The sequence below is a fragment of the Harpia harpyja genome, chromosome 2, assembly GCF_026419915.1.
Source record: "Harpia harpyja isolate bHarHar1 chromosome 2, bHarHar1 primary haplotype, whole genome shotgun sequence".
In the NCBI taxonomy this organism is placed as follows: Eukaryota; Metazoa; Chordata; class Aves; order Accipitriformes; family Accipitridae; genus Harpia; species Harpia harpyja.
In genome coordinates, this window is record NC_068941.1 from 51,446,912 (window position 1) to 51,467,265 (window position 20,354).

A 20,354-nucleotide genomic window follows, 5' to 3' on the forward strand; every position below is an offset into this window, starting at 1 on the left:
CACACTGTTTATCTCGATGTAGAAGCATATCACTGAATTGAATGATAAGTCAATCACAGATGAGAGATTTTATCTGAAGACACAAGGAATGTTCATGACTACTGTGAGAGTAATGTGTAAGAAGGAATACATCTATCCAGACTCAAATGCAAGAGGTTTAGGTAAATTTGCGCAAAATCATGATAGACCTCATATGTATAAGATTTATATCTGACTAGGAAAAGATTTTTAAGAAATATATTTTATCATTTGTTTAAGAAGTATTATACATTTAAGAAGTAATGTTTTATTAATAGCCAGCACCCTGCTCAGGTCAATAGGACCATCTATCTGAGGCATATGAGGCAACAGGTAGGAGAATTAGAGCCAAAGTTAGATCAGGTTTGAGGGTTTAACATGCTAGTTTTACCATTTAATTGTTTTAAATCTGCAGAAACTCAGACATAAAAATAATTAAATTAAATATCTTCTACTGCTATCATATCTGAAAAAGCTTTTGAAATTTGGCTGAAACCCCTGAAAGAAAAGTTTTCACCAAGAAGCACGTTTAAGAAAAGAAGCATATTAAAATTCTATCTATACCAACAGTTAGTTTCCAAATATTCTAGCTACAGCTGGTGGCATTTCTTATTTTGAAGCATATTTTTTTCCTCCTGGCTGATAAACAAACATATTGTGATCACATGCTTCTGCTGTCAAAGATTTTGCCACAAAAATTATCCCAATATCCCTACTTCATTTAATCCTTGACCTCATAATATATCCCCTTTTATTATAGCATGATGAGCCCACTTAAGCTGGAAGTATTGCCAGCTTTCCAAGGTGAAATAATCAAAGATCTGCACATAATATCTACACCCCTAAATGACTTGCAATTTGATATACATGATGCCCATAAAATGATGCAGTACAAATACCAACTAAAAGACTGTTCCTGTTGCACATGAAAACTTCACGATCAAAACCACATATACAGAGCTAACATAAAACCAGAGCTCGCAAAGTGACTCCAGCATGATGCCTAAATCATCCTGTTAATACCATATTAAAATATTTATATGTTTGTTTTTGCATGAGTCCATTTCAGGATGAAAAGAAGTTAAGCTGAGGAGGGAGGAGAATAAACGATGAAGGTGGAGGATGAAACTGAAGTAAATTATCTGTGTGGAGGGGAACTGAAGGCGATGGATCTGAGAAAGCAGCAATAGTTGGCACAGGGCACAGAAAATCTAGTTAAAGCTCTTGAGAACTCTGAGTGAATCCTTCACAGAGTCCTCAGGGCTACTGCCTCCAGCTGACAGTCCAGTCTCTGCTCAGAAGACAAAGTATCAACTGGTTCTAAAGCTCTTAAAGCCTCTCCTATATATCTCTGGTTCCATAAACAGTGTGGTCAAGTGGAGAAAAAACAGCCCTGGAATACAAAGATCAGCACTAAGTTATTGGTCACTGACTGCATAAAGACTTGGACACAGTTCTTCATAATCATCTCTCACATACCTACCTGTAAGGAGAAAATCTGGTACTATGACTTGACTCACAGAGGAAAAAGAAATAGAGTTAAATGTTACTACTATATATATAAATAGGCAAAAGGCAAAACAGCCAAAATTAAAAGGGTGAGACTAATGCAACAAAGCTTTTCAGTGTTCCACATTAGAAAAAAAATTGTTGACCAAGTCTGAGTAATTCGCACAGTAATCTTCCAGGCTCAGCTCCAGAACTCCTCTGCCTCATGGACTGAATGTTAGGCCACATAAGACTGACAAATATACAACTGTGCAGACAGAACACGAAGCATTGAAGTCACTAAAATTCTGAGAGTGACTTAAAAAATTATTGGAATAAAAAAAAAAATACAGTAAACTAGCTATTTATGTGGGATGGGGTTTATCTTACTTATTTCTTAAGCAAATATCTCCCTATAGAAATCCACATGACTTCACTTGTTGATTGACTTCTCAAGTACCTGGCAGCCACAAGGTCACAGAGAACTCAGTGCAAGGATGGGATTTCTATTCCTCTAGGAATAGAAACCATCTCCAACATAGGGTTGTGAGTAGTTGTCTATAAAAACAGTGTTCCCCTTTTGTCATTAAAACATGCATAAATTAATTCTTATTCCATGGTAAAGAAATTTTTGGAATAGCAGTTCTGTGGAGACAATCTACACCCTGGAAACTTTTTGCATCAGTTCCCTATACATGAAAGATCCTGCATATGTGTTTGCAGAGTTGCTCACAAATGAGCATTTGCAGAATGCAACTGTGACTTGTTTCTATCCTCGTAAGAGAAACCAATGATAATATCAGAAAAGAAGGGGCACACCACCACACGTAAGTAAGCCCATGCACTCTAGTGCACAATCTCAGCTGCCCACTCTCAGCCAGACAGTCCAAACTGAGTGAATGGGTAAAGTTTCTTACAGACCAAAGCCAAAAGCTTTGCTTTCAAATTCTCCAGGGGGATTCGGAACAACGCACATTTATGCTCTCTGAAAATAGTATGACTCCTATAATATTACTTACAGATTATGTCTATTACACTGCTTTAATCTCCACTGCCTTTGAACTAGAAGTTTTGCCTAAACCGAGCTCTCATTCTAATAAGTCTAATTTACAAATCATGAAGTTGTGCAGTTAAAAAATGTACCTACAGGCAACCAGAAAAAAAGGGTTTTGCCCATGAATGCATGGCATCATCTTTGTAACTAGTGTGCTACTGCAAATACATTTGTTTCAGCAGCTCCATAAGTTCCAGCAAAATAATGGTTAATGACTCAAAGTCTGCATCACACAAAGTGATCATATATATTTAAAGTTATATCTTGTAACGTCTACTTTGGTTTTTGGTGGGGACTTTACACTGTATTTTCCTGTAAGGCATTTCTATGAGGTAAGCCTATGATAGTCCAGCTCTACACTATTATTTGTAGGAGCATTCCATTCTACCTTTTACCTTAGAAAAAGATAAGCATAGCGTATATCAGATTTGATAATCAAATAGTAAACCCCAAAATTTCTTAAATATTAAAAATGTGCATAATTGCTTTTTATGAATTGCTATTTTGTTTCCAGACCGAGAATATAAAATGTAGTATACACAGAATTTACTTTTTATTCATATAATAAAATCTACAGAAACTACTGAAAGATTTTGCTCTCAGAGAAATGTCTCTTTTGTAGTAATAAACTCAAAAAAATCTTTGTTCAGGCTGCTTTGACTGTTTTTAGCAGTAGGCCTTTGTACTTACTAATAAGAAAATTTCCATTAAAAACTACCAGTAGAGCTGATCACAGCTCAACACAGATTAAAAGCTTTACAGTTAAGTATTTTGGGGTGTAATAACACCTTCTTTAAAACCGCCTCTGTATTTGGAAGTGATAAAAATGCTCCCATTTCCTGTTCTCCTGTGCTTCGTGGTAAGAAACTGGTGATGCATTCTTACTTGGGGCTTTAGACGATTCATGTGTACTGAGCACAGCCCATCCTTGCAGAGGAATACGGGAGTTTTTACATCCCTTTCAAACACTGAGTTTTGTGTTTTTCTGAGAAGCAATTGCAGCACTTTCACTCTGTTTGGCTAATAGAGATGTGTTCTTTGCTGTACATAACAGCTGAGTTTAGAAACTGAAATACAAAATTTCACCTTATGAGGAGATATGTTACAATTTCTGGCAGAAAAGTCAGCAGTAGCAAAAAGATACCATCCTATTTAAAAAAAATTTGTGTGTGGTACATAAAAGTCCATTAGAATGTTTGATTCTTCCTTTTTTCCTTTTGACAGATGCAATTTTCATCGAGAAAATGATCCCCTGAAGAAAAAAGATGGAGATGAATCCAGTGATTCAAGAATGTTTAGGAAATGTCTCGTGCAATGGGAGTAATTCATATAGATAGGTCCTTAAGGAGAAATCCTTAAAAACATCCATATGTTCAGAAAGACATTATAAACACCTGTTATAAGCAAAGTTGGAAACTTAGAAATTTTTTTAAAGTTACAGCTTAAATTCTTGTAAAGAGAATTCCAGATTGCTTCAGGTCACTCCTGTCCTCTGTTGCCACATATTTAGTGTCCACTCTCAGCCAGGCTATGTAGGTAGGGAAATCTCTTTCTGGAGTTAAAAGAGAAAGCCTGTTCTCCACAGGAGGGAACATTAGTGCACTTGACTTTGGTGCTTTCCTCCCTCTGTCTTCATTTGTAACCTTAGTCCCAGTTCAGTTAAGCTGTAAGGCACTCTAGATCAATCCCCTTGTGAATATAGATGCACCATCTTACATATTTCAAAGCATTCAGTAGCTGAGATATAGAAGTGAGAAATACAGTATATTCTTGCATGGAACCTATCATTCAGGAGGAGTCTAACTCCCACAGAAACCAATAAAAGTGAAGAATTTAAGTACCTCCTTTGCCTCAGGTCCTAAGAATTAAATCATGACTTCAGTGAAATCTTAGGGAATTTCGCAAAAAATCTACTCCATCTAAGCAAAAAATAATCACCTCTGTCTCAACTGCAGAAGCTTTTCTTCCTGAAATCATGCTAGATTAGGATTTTTTAATGTCTGTTTTTAAGGAGAACGTGAAATCAGAAATAAGTTATACAGCTGAAACACAAGTGGACATGCAGACATTTCTTCAGCACACTATGATTTTAACTTTTATTCTTATTTTATTCTTACTCTTTCAAGGAAGTACTAGAGTACACTGTCTGTAAAGTAGAAAGAATTTCAAACACTGTAGGTTTTTTTTAAAAAAAGGTAAGACAAACATCTGTCAGGAATGAACGGGGTATGAATGACCTTGATTTGGAGGAGGATGAGAGATGCACTGACTGAATAGCCACTTGATGTCTCTACTCATTGTATTTTTCTCTGAAAAAAAAATGAAGCAAACTTTAAGCAACTGCTTGCAGTCATAACAATACTCCTCTACATCTTCTGAAAAGCAGCTGTTCTAGTATTTGAATTACCACCATAAGGCACATGTTTTCAAGAAAATGTAATAAAAAAGTCATCAAAAGTCACCCATAACACAAAGGTTTTCTCTGGGAAAACCTGTTCCCATTACTTAAGATATATTACTCTTTAGTGTGTGTGTATTAAGGTGTTTATATTCACTGAATGTGAAATCTTTTCTAATTCTGTGCCCAAAATACATTAAGAGAATGCTAAGCTTGCAAATACAAAATTAACTCTGCTTTCTTGAATATTTGTGCACAAATATAGGTCAAATTTTTAATTTCTTATAAGGGGACATTCTTCTAATTTCCACAGAGACAAAGTAAGCCATTCAAGCAGAGACTGTAGGCAACAGTTGTCGCATCCTTTATTATGTGTCATGCAGGGAAGAATAAAGCAATAGGTAAATATCTATTATTTCTTGAAATATTTTTAATGATTATTCACTTATAACAGCTTACTCACTGGAATGATATATTCTATTTAAATAATATGTTAATAACCTGCTTAATCCCATTATACAATGTGTTTTCTTAACCAAAACCACAATTAAGCAGTCAGTGGTGGTCCTGTTGGACTGAAAGGTCCTGTTTGAAAAGTACTGCTCATGTTTTGCGTGTCAGATTCAGAGATCCTTATCTAGTAGTGAGGGATATTCAGGTGTTGAAGTCAATATCAATTTTTTCAGCCACTCCATTGCTGGAGCTAGCCAGTCTAGAAGTTGACAAAAAATTCCAGTAAATGGTCAGAAGCTTTAAATCTGTGACCCCATGGAACGGAGGATCTTAGGGTGAAAGAGTCTATGCTCATAGTACCAATTTCTGCCTCTGGGTGATTCACAGGAAATAAAAAGATCTCACCAGCTCTGCTCCATGTGCCAACAACTTTCAACGCAGGTTAAACTGTAAGCAAATCAGTTCTCCGATTTCAAGCTTTTTATTACTTCCAGAATTAGCAGTAGCCTGGGGGAATCTCACAAAAAGAAAATTAGAAGGCAGTGTCTTGTCAAGCATACAGGACAGGAAGGTGGAAGAGGAAAGGAGGAAGGAGGAAAAGAGAAAGGGGAAGGGTGAAGGAAAACTGTTACCAACTAACTCTGTGAATTGTACATTATCTGATCAATGTGTAGTATACAGATACTTTGGGGAAATACATTTATCAACATATTTTTAAGGCATATTAGCATAATTTATTTTTTTCATACACATGATTTCAGGGACTAGGTTTGCTTGTCTTATATACTTTATAAGAAAAAATATAGTACCTAACACAAGCTGAGACAAAATACTTGATCATAAAGTTGAAAATTGTCTGAGAATTTAAGTGGAGGACAAAGTAATACACACCTTAACTTCCCATTTCCCCACTTTACACTCATCTATCAACATAGTTCTTAAATAGAAAGTCATATTTTGCTTTAACTATTAGTGTAAACCAAGTAGTATGTCAGAGTAAAAAAATCTCTATTTTTCTTTTATTAGTAAAATACACAAACACACTTATATATGAACTATGAAATAAATGCTTACCAAAATACCTAAAAGGCATAATTTAAAGAGGCAAACTATAAGGAAAAATGCTAAGGAAGATTAAAAAATGTGTTCAGCATCTTTTGTGTTCCAGGATTTTCCAAAGCATTTTGGAAATGGATGCCATAGCTCTTTTATAGTTTTCTTAACTGTTCTGCATTTTAACAGACAGACTCAGCAATGTGGAGAGTAATACAAAATGAAGAACATCACATATCAGTTCATTATGTGAAACATTACATCTATGCTGTATATAGCATGAAACACCTTTCTTTGGATTTTTTTAGTCATCCTCCTTAGATTTCACTGTCTTCCTGCTGTCTAACTTGCACTTATGTTGCTAATATTCATTTTACTTTGCAGAAAACTTTCTACCATACAACACACTAAGAAACATTTAAAACATCATCATTGATAAACAGGTCTAAATAAAATGTTTCACTTTGTCAGTAGACAATGTAAGAAGCTCTGCTATTTCAGATGTGGTAAGCAGTTTATGTTACAAAGATCATAGAACCAACAAAAGGTTCCCCTGGTTTGAATTCACTCCACAAAGATTTGACCTTTCATAATGTGCTATAGTGAATGGCTAGCTTAGTAATCAAAAAAAAAAAAAAAAAGAAGAGAGAAAATAATGAATATAGAATCCATTTGTCCAATGAATTGAAAACTGATGAATGAACAATAAAAAGAATTGCCCCAGATTTTTCCCACAGGATTTTCCTGCAACCTTTTGGGAAACTTGGTAAGATATAAAACAATAGGGTACCTCATGATTCCTCTTCCATGGCACCTGGAACTTCAAATCTTCTATTCATTCCAGTGACTCTGAAACACTCGACGTGCCTCTAAGTAGGCACAAATGCAAGTTTGCAGATCACTACACAAGATTTTGTTACCATTACCCTTTAATATCATATAAAAATAGCAAGGCAGAGATCTCTTGGCAGACATTTACATCACTCTGTGAACACCGTTAGTAATTTTCATTATTCCTTAAGTTAAACATGCATTTACAAAATAATTGCCTAGTTTTAGTACACAGAGTATAATTTTTGGTACCTTAGAAAAACAAAAAGCATAGAACTCTCAGTGAGGTTTACTATTTGACAAATACCAGCTTTCTACTACAAGTCCTTTTTGTGATGGAATAAATAAAGAAAAAAAAAAAAAGCTGCAGAAACTGTTACATTGTGGAAAGTCTTTTCCTTCGCTTAGATTGAACTGTTGTTATGTGAAATGGCACCAGGGACAACAAACATCTTAATTTCTAAGTAAATGAGAGACATGCCAAAAATATTCCCAGAGATTAAATAACGTAACTAAAAACATGAACTTGAAAGTATGTTCTTTGTCAATGATGTGTTTTCAGATCTAATTTACAATATATCTTCTGATTATATAAAAGTTCTTACTGAATGAAATTAGACACTGCAGAGTACTGCATTATAGCGAAGGTGATTGACATACTTTATTTTATATATGTTAAATGAACGGAGCTCTGTTTTTGTAAGGAAGAATGAGCTCCGTTCAGTTATGCAGTATTTCAAGCTAATCTTCAGAAGCACTGATTAAGTAATTGCACTGTAAAAGAACCCATGTTCTGCTTCTGACTCCAAATGAAATTTTCTTCCTAGACTGAGAGAAAGTTTTTCCAAGAGTCTGAAACCTCTCCTAATGATTTCTTCCTTAGAGGTCACTTGAAAAGTTTTCGTCCTTGAAAAGTAACAAAGCCAATATTTTTCTTATTTAAAAAAATTGATTGTGCTCTCCAGCACTTTAGCTATCAGTGTTTTTTGTGTCATGTTAAAAGGGTCTCATGGAAATTCTAATCCATCCAGTACAATATCACATACAAATCGTGTATAATCTATTATTTTCTGCCAAAGGGTATTTTGATTCTACTGAATGATGATGGTAGTCTTTTAAACATTTAGCATCTTTCTGGATATATTTTGCCACAAAGTGTAGACGGCGATTATAGATAAGCTTAAAAATAGCACATAAAGGAAATGGCAAAAAAAACCCCATTAAATTCTGTTGTATGATTTTGAGGATAATGGGGAAAGCAAAAAGCTTTGTTTATGTTTTTTGTACAGCAACAGGGTATGGCAGAAAGTCAAAAAGCCTCACTGGAGGTTCAGAATAAAAGTGTCAAAATGGGGAGAAAGGAGCAGAGGAAATAATTTTGAAAGGCACAACACTCTAGATAATCATAGTAAAGTCAGACAACTGTGAACCCCAGTTTCAGGTGCTAGAATAGCTGAAAGCAACTATTGTTGTGCCTGTAAATAAAGGCACTTCCCATATATAGACTCTGGATGCTTAATGGTGATTATTAGGATAGTAGATAGAGGAAGAGAAAGAGCAAAAAGTTATCAGTCGTCCAGCTACCTGCCCTTTAACAAGCCACTGGTTCTTTGGTGTGTTGATTATGGGAATGGCATTGCAGGGACGTATTCCAACACAACAGGGTAGTCTCCACAAGAAGAAAAGTAATCAGAAACTGATTTGACTCAATAGACCAAATCCTTTCCTGATGTTACTTCAAATCACTGGTCTTTTCAAAACAACCTGATACACTAAAAATGCACGTTCCCTCTGTCAAGTGAACGTGGTCTACCCACAGAAATTTTCAAAGGCTTATCTCAAAAATAACAAAGTACAAACCTTATACCAAAAGAGCACAGCTTTGTTTTACCAGAACAGAATTTGAGACGACTTCCTCTTCCTGGATGAAAAGAAATAAACCAATTTCAATCTTGTATAAGATAAGGGATGGGGAGGGAGGTGAAACAGCTGATTGGTTTACAAATGGTGTAATGAAGGTAACATGACTTCTCTGAACTCAGACCAGAATCCTATTTAATCACACTAGGCACTAACTAGGAACTAGTTACTCGTGAACTCTAACTTGTATTTTTACCTGCTAAATTGAATGTAAAGGTCTAACCCTTACATAACTGAAAATACTGGGAAAAGTACAAATGCCTGAGCAAGAGTAACTTTTCAGATACTAAATGTCAGTTACAGTGCTTTGATTTGGGATGGACAGAACACGTGTGAGCATATACCTTAGTGTCAGCTGAAATAGAGACATTACGAAGTGTTACATGTTTACTGTAAGTTAACCTGAGTGCTATAATTCTGTGTGAGAAACCATCAATCCAAGTGCTGCCAGATACTGCTAATGTTTTGCAATATATCAAAAGTCTTCAGCTTTATTTACAAAACCTAAACAATGAGAACAAAAGCCAGTGAAATCGCAAAGCAGCACACTTATTACAGGATATCAAATATATGGAACAAACCATAAAGGCAGTTCTAGGTATTTCCCATGACACAGAAGAAAACGGTTCTTTTAGATACACAGATAAAATACTTAACATTTTTTAGTATTATCCCATATTTTTTTAATATTGAATATATTTATAAAAGTCCTTTATTAATTTTGTTATATATTTAAAGCATACCTCTACTTTGTCTCTACAGGCATACATACATATGTGAATATATATAGCTTTGTACGTGTAAATATAGAAACATGTATGTATATATATGGATATCAATTTTAATATGCATCTTCATTTTGAATCCTCTGGTTTTTAACAGTTTTTTGCTTATTATTTCTTATTATCCTTAATTCTTCCCTAATTTTAAAACTAGTTTAATCTAATCACTTGTGAATGGCAGTGGTGGAGAATTTGAGAACTGAATAATTTTTCCTTAATGAGTGATTGGCTCACAACAAATATAGAACACAGTCAAAAGCATTACATTAGATAAAATATATATGCAAACACTGTATTTTTTTTTAATGATGGATCAAAGCTTATTTCAAATCACTCTACCTATATCAGGATATTGTTCTGAATAGAAATTATTTAATACAACATTCAGCCTAAGATTGAAAAATACTAGTGTGCTCATAATCACCATCATATAGGAAATCACTCATAAACCAAACTGTGACCATAAATAATATGAACATATAAAAAGCTTGCCATTCTCTGTATTTGTACACATGAAAGATTCTAATAGATTTATTATAAAAATTATTCTGCACACAGTGTACACATCGTGTGGGGAAATATATTCAAGCCATTTACAGAAATCAGAGACTGATTTAGGCCATTGTGATTTTCCACGGAAAATGTCTTCATTTAAATGTGTGTGTGTGTATATATATATATATATGAATAGTAGATTGCAAAACTGAATAATTCAGTCAAGTATTAATAATGAGAGACAAATTCAGAGCTCTCTAAATGTTCTACATTATCAGCTGGCTGCTGACTATTAATGCACTCCATCCATAAGGCAGCTTTGTTTTTAAACTTAAATAATTTGTTAAACTTATGTGTATTAAACTTTTTTTTTATAAAAAGACTCTTTATTATACAACCTATCATGAAATGACCCTTTATAATACAATATACTTTAAAGGAAAAAATCCTTTTTCAATAATTTTCGAGAGAGTTGTAAGGAGATTTACAAATAGGACAAATAGTCTTGTGAAATATTTTCCTTGTCTTGCACTTTTCTTGTAAAGTTCTAAACACAAAAGATTTGAATGACAGTAAGTAAATTCTCATGTATAACATTCTCCAAAAATCTGAAAATTATATAGAGGAATAAACTTGAAAAGTATTGCACACTCAGTCTTTTAATTTACATCTTCAATTTTTGCATATTATATTCTTACCAAAAAAAGAACGGTGACTAATGGTGATAAAGAAGGAAAATTGTTACTCCCTTCTTGACTGAGAAACAAGTGAGTGATGAGAGCAAAAAAATGTCCCTTCCCAGCCCTTTGCCACATGTGGGTATGCTCAGGGATTTTTGCTGGAGTTGAGAAGTCACCATTTACTTTCTCTATCATCTCACTTCAAGACCTCTCTGTTGGGGCAGACAGGCTTTGAAGCCTCTTTATTTTCCCAATATGTGGTAGTCCAGGCTTGAAACAGCTACCACTGTCAAGTGTTAAGCTTGCCACCCCTTGCCTGGTAGCTATAATGTTATGATGAGATCCTAAAATAAATGATTCATCTTTCTGTATTTATTTAAAAGTAAAATTGATTTTAATTTCAATTCAATTTTCAGAAGCTGGCTTACTAGTAAGAGCAAATTTATTTCATGTTTCTTCCTAAAGTTATTTTCAATGATTTGGTTTTGATCCTTATTCATTAAGAGCTGCCAAGCATAGGTTATGTTTGACAGACTGGTTCCTGGTTTTGATAGTCATTGTTGATCAATTCCCTCCATTATGAATTATTTCCCACCTCTTACTACAAATATTTTCTGTGTGTTTTCACTGCTCAGAACCATTTGCAATCCAAGACTTAACCGTGGTCTGCTTAGTTGAACTATTCATTATTCATGATTTGCGACTGGTTATTGAAGTTGCAGAGATTTTATCTCCTTTCAGAATGAGTGAAAACTTTGAAAAAGGAGACTAATGATAAGGGAATAATAAAAAAAAAATCAAACATTTATGTTTATATGGTAATATTCTGTTTTAAGATCATTTGGTTATACAGGCAAGAGAAAGATCACTGGTGCCAAAGGTCACAGAAAGCTAAGTTAATATGCTGGAAAAGTATCAATATATTTTTTTCCTACTCTCATACTTTCCCCTAGACCCTGTCAGAAACAGGAGTGTAGACTAAGTGGGTTTTTTCTTTCACGTTACAGATATTTTTATGTTATGTTTGTACTACCACCCATTCCCAAATCTTTGTGTGAACAAATGCCTAGGAGATAAAATCTCTAAGTATTCCTGGATAGCAAGTAATGAGTGAACATAGTAAAACTGAGCAATGGTTAAAAAATTAGTAATTAATAGCATTCAGCAAAATTTCTCTATGATTTTAAACAGTTTTATCTCCTCCTTTGAATTCAAATTATTGTGGTACAAATGAAATAACACTGCAATGTTCACATGCTGATGGGAGAGGAGCACTACCCATGGAAGAAGTGGAAATTATACTGATTTCAAATTGTTAAAGATGTTCATTTAATAAGCCAGAAAATAGATTTTTCATATTGCAAGGAGTTTTATCTTTTTGTTAGATAAAATGCTTGTTATTATCCTCTGGGTGGTATTTCTGTAGCTTTTGTTTTGATATTAAAGTTATTAAACTTGCCTTTTCTATTCTCATTACCAGAATATTTTATGGGTAAATCCACTTAAGGAACCTATTGTGCTTTCTGATCAAAGTGGAAAACGAAGCCAGGTTATAATAAGCAATTTAATTTTTAATGAGCTGATTGAGGCCCAAGGTCATAACAAAGGGCACAAAACCAAAAAAATACAAACAACAACAAAATTTCTAGCAGAGAACACTAATGATAGCACCCTACGCATGACCTGGGTAAAATAATATTTGGCAGAGTATATCTAAAAGCTATCCCAGTTGTATTTTTTATTTTCTTTCAGAACTCTGACTAAGTAAGGTGTAGCATATTAAATAATACAGAAGCACATAAAAATGCATGAGACTTGTTTTCTGAAAAGAACTTAGCTAGGATGTTTATTGAATTTAAATTTCCCAAGCTCAAGTTTAAATGCTACAGCTACAAGCTGAGCGTTTAACCCTCTAATATCTCTTATAAGAGCTTAGAAGGTAGTTAACTACTATTCTGGAGTGTAATTCTGCCAGAATCCCACACGTAACTTCCACTGAAGTCCTTGGGATTTGGCCTTTCAGTCTTTAGAAATAACAGATCATATGTAAGTAGAACCTTTAGATAAACATGGTGTCCTTGCTTTCTTTGCAGTTTGTAAAATTAAGTCATCAAACTTTATTATTTTTGAATACAGCCTTGTTTAAGATCTTATTTAGCATATTCTTCAATTTTTACTGGTGGACTTTCTTACAGCTTTCTCTAGCAGTAGAAATATTTATGCCACTAAGCCCTTCAGGAAGCACTTTATGTCCAAGACACACATAATTTTACCCTGACAAAACTGCTATATGTATTGCAAGTAATGTCCTTATGAAACACACTCTGTCTCATTAAAGGAATATAAAATTTAAAATTAAATTAGATATACCTTTACATCTAGCAGAATATAAGCAATAGAGGAGATGCTAATGAGTTCTGCAGGTTCTACAGGTAGTCCATGGATCAAGTCCAGCCCACAGGATGCTTTCATCTGTTTTACTAGCTTTTCTCTAGGGAACAGAAGCAACTGTTTGAACAGCTAATTGCTGCTGGCACAGCCAAACACTTCATCATGGTACTGTCACTGCCTCTACTCTCCCTATGAGAGGGAAGAGGAAAGAAGCAAAGAGGACAGACTGCCCCTATTCAAAGAGAAGGAGAAATGGTACCCCTGCAGAGTTCCAAAGTAACTGTTCTTACTAAGTGACAGCAGCATCAAACACAGAAGGAGGCACGTGCCTATGCTGGCATCACCCGCCAGAGCCATGAGCTGCAATTTTTACGACAGTCAGAGTCTGAAGGCAAAAACTGAAGTCCAGCTCCCATGGTAGCTGCAGTGACAGTGACCCTGCTTAGAAAGTTTACACACTTCCTCAAAACAGTTTTTCTTAATAAAATGTATGCTAATCCCTCCCTTTCTTCCCATTGCTTACAACATATGCCGACTCAGTTCAACCAAGAGTTGGAAAATACAACATATATAAGAGCTGACTATCTGGTAAAGCATTATTAGAAAAGTATCTAATCTATTTCAGCTGTCTTCAGGTTAGGATTGGAGGAGGGCAGGGGGACAACAGCACTATGTGATAAAGAGGTTTTCTATGGACCACAGAACACATTTTGAGAACCACTAACTTGGGTGATCACATATCAGCCATTTAAACAGATACTAATATGAAAAGCATTAAAATGAACGTCGCGTTATGTGTATTATGTCACCACCCGTTTCAGGTGTGTTGCAGAAGTGTAATCTCACTTGTTAGCTATACAGGAGCTAGACATGGCCCTTATCTCTCCTGATAACAAGAACAGCTTGTCATAACACGTGTATACTCTGAATTTTATCAAAGGATGTTGGTTGCTATTTCTTCAAATGTTTGGGTTTTTTCCAGTTTCCTTTAAAAAAACATATAGGTCAGTGCCACTGAGATTTTGTCTACATACTTTCTTATTTCCACTAAAAGAGAAGAAGAAGGAGGAGGAGGAGAAGGAGCAAGAAAGAAAGAGGAAGGGAAGAAGAGAGAGTGAAGAAGGGAGGGAGACTGATTCTCAGTGAGCATGTTTGGTTTGTGGAAATAATCTAAAAGAATGAGGACAGGGGACTGGAAATGATAGAAAATATAAAGAGTAGGTAACAGAGTAATACAACTGAGGACTCAGTGTCTGGAGATAATAGCAAGTTAATCTATGCCTTTAATTTGTTGTTTCAATAGAAAGGATATTGTACAAAGAGATGTACAAAGAGGTGTTAGGATATGATTTAAATATGATGCACGTATGCAGATTATCCACTACCTGCACAGTGCAAGCTTCTTTACTGCATTTTATCTATATATTATTGTCATTATGTGTTACTCTACTACATCTGGAAGGGGCACCAGCAGTAACTCACCAGCAATCCAGTAACTGGATCGGAAGACTGCTTCAATGTCCTTCTTCTGAAGCTGCACAGAGATGGACACATTGCTTCACATCTTTTGGGGGAAAATAACACAGATCAGACAACTCTTGACATAATGTATAAATGCATTTGGTTTTGCCAAACTGCTGTTAGAAAACCTTTACAACAGCTTTACAATTGCTGTTGTAAAAGCTTCAAGGAAACTTTAAGAAAATCAGAATGAATCACTTAGTTTTGAATTGATTAATATTTCATTCAACATAAATGGATGTTATGTATTTTTATTTACTTTTAAGTTGTGCTAGATATACTCTGATACTTTGTTTGGTCCAGCCTGAATTAAAATTAAATTTTGCTTTTTCTGGGGGGACTTCAGCAGAACAACCCTGCTTCCCAATTTGTTCAGATAGTTGTGTCATTGCAGTAAAAAACCCCAGATTGTTTCTTCAGTCTAAAAATCTAAAAAGCAGTACACTGCTTGCTGTTATTTTTCCCTCTAATTCAATTCCTCTAACTTACCCTGAGCTCTGTCAATTTTCAGGAACCGTACCTCAGTCTTCAAGCATTGTCATGAATTTTGGATTGTCAGCTGAAAACACAAACAGAAAAACAGCAGTTGCAGGTAATAAAATTCAATAGTAGCACAAATTACGTATAGGAGAGATGCCCAAGACAGTATTGGACATGATGGAAGTAGGTGTCCATTAACTTAGAATGTAGTCACAAAAAGGTATAAACACATTTTAAATTAACATAAAAACAACATCACTCCTGAAAGAACTCTGGAATGGCATTGAATCTAGAGAAATCAATACCATTTACTAAAGAAAAGAAGCTCAAAACTCAACCTGTATTTGTCATTATCAGCCTACTCAATGCAGTCTCTGTACCAGCATTATATACTTCTTGCATGGGCAAGAGAGTGACAGTGCGCATACCTCTCTACCTATTATAGCATGTAAACTCAATAAACTCAGTACAATACTCTGGCAATAGAAGTGTAGAGAAAAAAATCCTCAGTCACAGTCATGGGAGTGACAGAAATTTGTCATAGCCTGGAATCTGTAATCTCCTGTGTTCAAAATGCAAACATGACTTGTTTAATTTTTCAGTCCAGAATGTTCATTCTTTTACAAAGTCTTGATATTGAACCAGTACACTCAGTGACGTACTGTCTTTGTACAACACAGGTATGGAAAAGACCTGATGGCAAATTACATTTAAAGAAGCAACACGAACATCACATGGTCTTTTCACATTACCTGAAAGCAAGAGTCAATTTCACAGCAATTCAAAGACACCAACAACATCTCTAAATCTATAAACATGATGCAAACTGTGATAATTATTGTGGCATTTCTCTTCTCTGATGCTAGGAAAACCTTAGCATACCTAAACTAAGCAACTCAATTTCTGTTTTGTGTAATCTGTCTTCCCAAAACTTAAATGTGGAGTTATTAAGAAAGTAACACTACACACAGGACCCTTTACAAATAGCATCAAGTTAAATTACAGTCTTTGCTTGCTGACCATTGACCTAACTAAAGGTTTTCACAATGTAAATTATAAGGGACTCTTGAAGCTTTTGCAGACATGTGAATGCCCTGCAAATTTTATTTCAGACATATTTAAGTAAGTCTTCTGTAATAAGATGATGGTTAGAGAGGTGGAAAATGGCAAGATTTCTTTAATATCATAAATGGTTTCCATACTCCTTTCCATCTTGTCTCTGTTGTGCAGATGGAAGCACTTTGTGCCATTGGCAGAGCTGCATTTATTCAGTTTCTTACTGATGCAAGTTGTTCAGTCTGCAGACACGTGTGGCTGATTTCTTCATTAGTGAGCTTCTTTTTGCTGATGACTCTGAGTTGGTAGCTCACTCAGTCAATAACATTCAATTTATTATTGATGACTTTCCTTGTGCATACTATCCCTTTACTTTTTCTGTGAACTTAAAAGACAATGGAAGCACTAAACCAACCAACATAGTGGCACGAGCATGCACTCACATTTTTGCACTTAGCAAAATTTTCTCAAGCCTATAAAATGTTTTTCTAGTTAGACATCATTCAGATACAGAGACACTGTGAAACTGCTTCCACATTGCCAATTTTAAGTCTTAATTTGAAATATTAGCATACTGATCATGTAGTCATGAGAAGGTCAGTCTCCAAACATGCACTGGGCATTTGTTCTTAGAACACTCCAGCACGTTCATGAGACATAGAAAATTTATTCTCTCTACATGGGAAACTCATCAAATGCAAATACAAATCTAGAAAATTGACTACATGGTTCTAACAGCAGAATCCTTAAATAACAACAAATATAGAAACTGATGTCCTGACCCCAAAACCTTGGCTATGATAATGATTAGACAATGTGGCCCAACTCTCAGATAGTTACAATTATCTATTGGTGCCTTCTTCCAAGATAGTTAATGCAAACTGCAATATCCTTTGAAACATTATGAGAGTTTACTATACAAATCTGATCATAAGAAGGCAGTTTACAGAGCAGTGGATTCAGTATATTCCAGCTAATTCTAATTAGCCTATGATGCCTTTCATAATGACATTTTGTATCGCAATGCCATTGCCTTCCCTTTTCCTCAAATGGAATTGAATAAATTTTTTTGTACTCACTGGGGTGACCAGAGAAGAAAAGATATTGCTGGCCTTTCAGCCAGCCTGGAGTAAAGTCCAGTAGTTCTTCCAACGGAAAAGTGCTGCCCAGAAGCCTGGACTGTGTCCTACTTCTGCAAGAACTCTCTTCTGCTACCATATCTTTCCTGTGACATCGATGTGATTTACCGACTGGGTGGTAGGGGGTTTTTTGGAACTGCTGGTATAGCCCAAGGGCTTTTAGTGACCATCAGCCAGATGCCCAATCATATGTGAAAGAAACTCCAAACCATAGAGAAATGCAACACAATGTTCAGTAATTTTCTTGCAGCTTTTCTCTCTCCACAGATCAACCCCTAAGCAATAAACTTTTCTGATAAGGACAACAGAGCTAATGAGCTTTGCTACACCATATGTCCATCAGCTAGGCCATAACTACCTCCCCTGTCTCCTGATATTAGTGGCTACAGAGCAAGAAAGAACATCATAATCTTTTAAAAGATTAAAGATTTCATTTCCCTTGGATTAACTCAGCTAAAATCCACACACATTCTTCTGAGGCCTGTGAGAAAACTTCCATAGTCTAAATGAATAAAGTAATTGTTTTCTAAGATTAGGTCACTGATACCTCATGAGAAAGAATTTTTATCCAAGTTTATTTCCTAACTCCTTTCTGAGTGATGCAATAATATCTATGTCTAATGGCTCTCCTTTTTTTAATTTTAAAAAAGTTCCCTTTTATTGTATGAGTTGTCACACCAACTTAGTGACTGACTGAAACCCTAAATTTTTCTTGCAGGGAAGCAAAGTTTGTGTGGCAGTACTTTTAACTATAATTTGACCCATTATTTTCAGTGGAGTTAAGCAATTTAGGAAAGAAATGTTCCTTTATATGAAAAACTTTAGGTGCCTGAAAATTCCTGAACACAAAGACACAGACGTGTTGAAATTCTCAACATTAATATTGCTACATTTAGTATTGTATATCTCATCAATGCCTATCATCTGTTCAGACTTCCAGATCCAGTACTTGCTGGATACTTCTTAAGAGTCATCGTGATGCCTTTGAGTACTGTTTTACAGCACTTGACAATTTGCAAAACACTACATAAGAGGAAATACAATAGGTGACAGAATTTAGATCTTTTACAGCTTTCAAAAGTTAGAGAGACTACAGCTTTCATTTCACAGTCAATATAACCAGGTGAGAAGATGTAAGGAGCAGGACTGCACTCACTGCAGAACAGAACCATTATTCACGCAAAAACATGCAGGAAATCAATAGAAAATCCAGAAATAGAATCTCAGTTCCTAGTTTCATGTCAGTGTTAAACATATTTTTGCAATACTTTGAATAAAAGATAATTGTTGCATTCTTTAGCTTGTATTGACTCGTGTTGACCAGCTAAATAAGTGCATTACAAAATCATGTCAACTGATAAAAAAAAATTTATAAAAAATTTTCCTCGTATAAAGCAATTTACTTCTTAAATTACACAAAGAAGAGAAATAAATTATTGAAGTTGCTACTTATGATACTTTTTTTAGGAATGGCATTTTGCACTTTATTAACTCTGTTCTGTTAATGACTAGTGAACAATTCTTGTCTGATCAGATTTATGACAGATCTTACTGAAAAGTAAGAATTTGAGTGTGTATTGGTTGTGATGTTATTTATAAAAATAGGATGTTATTTAAAAGTATTTATAATAATACATATTTATATATTCACCATCCCTGGAGGTATTCAAAAAGCGAGTGGACAGGGTACTCCAGGGCATGGTTTAGGGGGCATGGTTAATGGTTGGACTCGATGATCTTGAAGGTCTTTTCCAACCAAAATGATTCTATGATTCTATGATTCCTGTTTTGAAAAGGAGATACTATTCTGACTTCAAATGTATGGAGAAAATGCTTTCTGAAACTGAAGCTACACTTTGGGAAAAAGTGCTTTCATGAGTTGAAAGTGGTGTTTGTTAAGTATAAATGATCTTCAGAGGAAGTATAATCTACATTTTTTTCTGTACTACAGAGCATCACACAGACAATAGAAGATTGTAAAATATTTACCAAAACGAAAAAGAAGATATCTATGGAGATGTTTTAGACAAACCTTTGGAAACAGCTTTCATTTTCCAATTCTACTGTAATCAAATTATTCCACCATCTTTTCAGAAGCAAACCCTAATGTTTTCTCTACTCTTTCTGAATATGTTCCCACTCGGCAACAGAAGAGAAAAATCAAGGGAAAGGGAATTCTGTACTATGATACCATTTCATAAACAGAAACTAAAATCAACAGGAGAAACTTCATAATTCTTCCCTTCGAACTCAGACACATAGTTCTACATAAATTTTGTTCTCTGGTAATATATTTCGGGTTAGGGGAAATGTTTTCTTTTGCTAAAATATTCACTTTTTTCTTATTATTCTTGTAGTCAAGAGGCAATACTTCATTGTAGGAAGAACCAGATGAAAAAAAAGAAAATAAGAAAACATGGAAGAATCCATTCCATCCCAAAGGAAGGTTTTCTTGTCCCCTTTAACTTTATTGAAAGCAGTTTCATCACCTTGGAACACACAATACATGTTTCTTTCTGGAGGACTCCCAGCCCAGCCACAGCCAGAGTCTCTGAAGATTTTTGAAATTTCATTTAAATTAATGTCTGTATGTAA

The 20,354-nt window shown here is 34.9% G+C and overlaps 1 long non-coding RNA gene across 2 annotated transcripts in view; it reads right to left on the minus strand.

Annotated features, from left to right (window-relative positions):
• LOC128138236 (uncharacterized) overlaps window positions 1–20,354 on the minus strand; it is a 55,243-nt gene that overhangs the window by 18,367 nt on the left and 16,522 nt on the right. For both annotated transcript variants that reach the window (XR_008233978.1, XR_008233979.1), the window contains exon 3: window positions 15,046–15,127. This is a non-coding gene — a long non-coding RNA (uncharacterized LOC128138236). The remainder of the gene's footprint in view (window positions 1–15,045; window positions 15,128–20,354) is intronic.